Genomic DNA, 4807 nt, shown 5'->3' with positions numbered 1-4807 from the left:
GGGCCTGATTCTCTGGCCCAAAACATGGATCTAAGCCCATGCACGATTTTTGGATCTGAAAGTATAAAAACAAGAGCTTGACTCTTTGTTAATGGTAGCTAGTTAGACCTAAAATCAATAGATAATTCTAGATCTAGTTTTTCATTAATTAAATTAAGTTTAGTTTAATTTCAATTATTGTTTTAGATTAATCTTTAGAATCATTGTTCTTCATTAGTTTGATAAATAAAATAGCTAGTTTGTCAATTTTGATTCTTGTCATTTACAATTGTTTAGATCTAAATTCCCCTATTTCGTAGATAGTTAGGTTAGAAAATAAATTAGGTTAGGATAAGAAAAGTAGCCATTAAACCTTAGTTCTAGATCTAGTTTTAAATTAATTAATTAGTTTGTATTCTTGCCTTAAATTCAATATTAAACTATTGTTATTGCTATTCATTAGATAAATAAAGTTAATTAGTTCTCCATAATCTAGTTTCATTTTCATTTATGTATTAGCTTAAATCCTTAGATTTACTTATTTGTCATTATTAGTTTAATTCAATTATTGCATGAGTAGTTTTGAATTGAGTTTAAACAAGCAAAGTTTCAATCTTTATATCATGTCTTGTTTGAATTCCATTGGGAATGATAGCGTGATGATTCTCGGCTAAACCCCCATTAGAGGGGGTTGAGAAGCTTTGATGAAAGCTTGATTCCGATTATCGTAGAGTCGTCGTAATTTCCTTTCCACTCTAGAAACGATTAGTTCACCATGAGAATGGGTGTAATCGTTCACATGCTAGTTATGAATTGGTAGAAATGCCATGTGTAATTAGGGATTAGGAGTAACCAGATTGTTCTGCGAAGCAGTTCAATTCGATTACGACGATTTGTCGTTAGTAGGATTAAGTCGAGTTAAGGTGGAATCAATCCCCCTCTAACTCCTTATCATAGAATCGACGTAGCATTCCCATAGTTGTTTTAATAGTCGACTAGTTGCATCTTGTGGGTAGTTGCATTGAAGTCTAGTTGCCATTTCGTAAATCTCTCATTAGACTTTAAGACCGATTATTTATTCGTAGAGAACACAGCATGCGGAAGGACTAGGAGTGGAACGAATTTGTTACTCCACTCTATTTCGATAGAATTGAGAATAGAAAACTTGATAAATATAGACTCGTATAAGTTTTAGTTTACTTACGTTTTGAGTTTCATCGTTCATTTCGTAGGTAAACTATCTTTTTATGTCTTATCAAATGGCGCCGCTGCCATCTTAGTTTCACTTTCGCATTGTTTTCGTAGTATAAGTACTTTTCTTAAAGTCCCATTAAACCCACCCACCCTTGTTCGATTCTAACTATGGTTGTCTTTTTCAGCATTAAACTTCCTCGAAAAAAAAAAAAAAAAAAAAAAAATGCATGGAGCGACTTCGCTTCAAAAAGGAGCTTAACTCGCTCAAGTTATTGGAGCTGAGAGCTTACCGCCCTAAAACACTTGTAACTTGAACTTACACGCGCATTCAGCTAAAAGTGAGCGACCGTGCCCTAAGCTGAATTTTGCCGGATTTCCACAGGTTTGATTCGAACTTCGATTTTTCAAGTTTTTAAGTGTTCTAACTAGTTATATACACTAAACACGCGTAAACAAGACGCTATTCATAAGCGAAGCAAGGACGGAATCAGGTATTCCTTTCTTCCACACCTCGCAACTCCTGTTAGAGGTTTATACTAGTATATAAGGATTGTTTGGAGTGTTGACGTGTTTAGCTAAGTTAGTCTTAACCTTGTATGAGATTAAGGTCTGGTCGAACAAAAACACCGAACGTAATTACACAACAACGTCAACAAACAATTCTATCTAGTATACCACCCACTACACCTCTAGCTACTATTTCACACACACCACTGGACACAATGCCCGACGAAGGAGAGATTCCTCTCTCTGACTTCTACAAAGCCTTGAGCGATAGCCCCAAATCTTGCATTGTTCTAGCAGACCCAATGGGGGATTTCTAAATCACCCCAAATATTTTTAATTTGTTACCCGTTTTTCATGGTTTAGACCATGAAAAACCTTATCAGCACATGCGTAGGATTGAACAAGTCATAACAACATTCCACCATCCTACGGTTGGTGCGGAACAAATTAAACTGAGGGTATTCCCTTTCACCTTAGCCGATAAGGCGGCGTCTTGGTTAACTGCCCAAACGCCTAATTCTGTGGACTCGTGGGCTAAACTTGTTCAGCTGTTTATGGAACATTTTTACCCACCCCTAAAGATGGATGAGATGCTTTCCAAGATTCATTTCTTTTGACAAAATCCTCATGAATCATTTTTAGAGGCTTGGAATCGTTTCACCGATCTCCTTATAGAGTGTCCACATCATAACTTAGCGAAAGACACGTTAGTTCGTGCCTTTTTCAAAGGACTTCTACACCACCATAAAGAAGTCCTTGACATAATGAATGGGGGTAGTTTCTTAAGTAAAGGAGCCTCGGAGGCTTATAAATTTATAGAGGATCAAACTAAGCGAAATAACAACTGGGGGGTAGTGATGATATCCACCACTCCGCTAGTTCTTCTAATACAGTTAAGGCCGCCAGTATGTTTGAAATTAAACACGATCCCGAGCTTAAAACTCTAATCGAATCACTCACTAAAAAGGTAGAGGCCATTTCTGTTCAACAAAAGCCTATCCCCGTCATGAATGTAAATTCAAATCCATGTAGTTTCTGTTGGAGCCCTGAGCATCCCGACTTCCACTGTCCTATAGCCTATGAACAGGCTTGTTCCATTAACAATGAACCTAACGCCCCTTGGAGACAAAATCCTAACTTCGGTTAGAGAAATAACCAACACGTCACACCTCCAGGGTACAATAATCAATATGTTAGGCCAACGCACAGTTTTATCCAAGCTCCACCACGACAAGGACAGGGTCAGGGTAATTTTAATAATTACAACAACCAAGTGCAACCTCGACAAGGTCAAGTACAAGGTCAAGGTAGTTATAATAATTATAATGCTAATAGAGGTATCGTTCCGGTAAATAATAACTATCAAAATCCGCCCATAAATAATTCACGCGAGATAGTTCCAAATACACCACCCACGGACTACTACACCCACACAACCGGATCGTCTTTACACCTTCATACAAGTGAGCCAAAAACTTTTCCAAACCATGGCTCAATCTAACCAACAGCTTCTACAATCCGTTAATAATTTAAGCCAACAGTTGGCCCAAGATAAAGCCCAACCCAAAGGTGTGTTTCCAGGTCACGCAATATCTAATCCTAAAACAACAAACACAGCCTTTGAGGTAACCGATAATACTAGTAATGAATATGAAAATGTAGGTAAGCTAAAGGCCATCACCACTCTCCGTTCTGGCAGAGTGGTTGATAACAAAGTAACTATGCATATAGTTACCCCACCAGTAGCCCCTACACCTGCTATTTTACTAGATACCGAAATAGAAACTGAAGAGCCTACCACTGTAGAGGTACCATTTACAACACAACCTAAGAAACAGAAAGCCAAGGTTAAACATCCAGGGGATACCATTGCTAAATATAGACAGAAGCCACCGTTTCTACAAAAATTAGCCATGTTAACTAGGGATACTAATTATGAGGAGATTAGGGACGTTTTCAAGAATCTAACTATAAACCTTCCCTTCCTCGAAGCTGTTAAAAAGCTACCACACCATGCTAAGTTTCTTAAGGAGTTGTGTACTACTAGGCGTAAGACCAATATACCAAAAGATGCCTTTTTAACAAAACAATTCCCAACTCTATCTGAACATAATGGAATTGTTAAGTACAAGGACCTGGTCGTCCTACTGTACAATGCACCTTACACTACAACAGAAGAGGTTTTTTGCAGCGTATCCTTTTGCAATGCCATAAAATTGTTGCTATAGGTCACCTTTTGCAACGCCTTTTGGGGCTGCTAAAAGCTTGTCATGCTATCAGGTTTAAAGTACATGGATTTATCTGTTGCGGCGCCTCTCACATGGCAAATGGTTGTAAACATATTTTTGAGAAAAATAAAAAGAAATTATTTTGGAGGGGCTTTATCTTTTACAACGGTGTTGCCGCGGCTAAAATTAAATTGATCATTTGCAACGCCACTTTTGTTGCAGCAAGTTTTTTTTATGAATGTAAATTTGTTTTTTGGTACAATTTTGTTGCAAGGATGGTGGTGTTGCTAATGCGTTTTTATGGGTCGGCAGCGAAAGTTTCTATAAGCGGGCCAATTTTTTTATTTTTGGCGCTTGAACACATAACTAAAAACCAAAAACCGTATGCACCCTAACCCTAAATGAGTAAATGACTACAATTACCCAAAGAAAGAAAAAGAAAAGAGAGTAAATGACTACTTATTTTTCTCTCTCTTTCTTAACTTTTTCATCAACTACCACCGCTACCTCCAATACCCAATGACTACAAATCTAACAACTCCCCACAACTATAACGATTTCTCTCCCTCTCTCACTTGATAACCCATTTCTACTTTGATTTTGGATTAGAAAAGTTAGTTGTACTTTTGGGTTAATCCTCCACTGTCGGCAAAACTTCGATTTTTCAAGTTGGTTTTCCTTGGCTTAATTGATTTTAGAATTCTAGTAATTTCCTGGTTGATTTCCTTATGGGTAGAGTTTCAGCCGATGTCTTTAAAACCATTGATGCTCCCATTGAACGAGTAAAGGTCTTAATCTAGAATCAGGATTAGATGCTCAAGGCTAGAAGGCTCTCAGAATCCTAAAAGGGAATTGGAGATTGCTTTGGTTGAACAATCAAGGATGAAGGATTTGTCACA

General features: G+C 37.6%; 1 pseudogene; it reads right to left on the bottom strand.

Moving 5' to 3' along the window:
• Nucleotides 1-2280: 2280 nt before the first annotated feature.
• On the bottom strand, nucleotides 2281-2374 carry LOC147493254 (small nucleolar RNA R71; annotated as a pseudogene).
• Between the last annotated feature and the right edge of the window lie 2433 nt (nucleotides 2375-4807).

Source organism: Coptis chinensis, chromosome 6, assembly GCF_015680905.1.
Source record: "Coptis chinensis isolate HL-2020 chromosome 6, ASM1568090v1, whole genome shotgun sequence".
NCBI classification, from domain to species: Eukaryota; Viridiplantae; Streptophyta; class Magnoliopsida; order Ranunculales; family Ranunculaceae; genus Coptis; species Coptis chinensis.
Note: the sequence above shows the minus strand (reverse complement) of the source record. Positions and strands in the feature narration are given on the sequence as shown.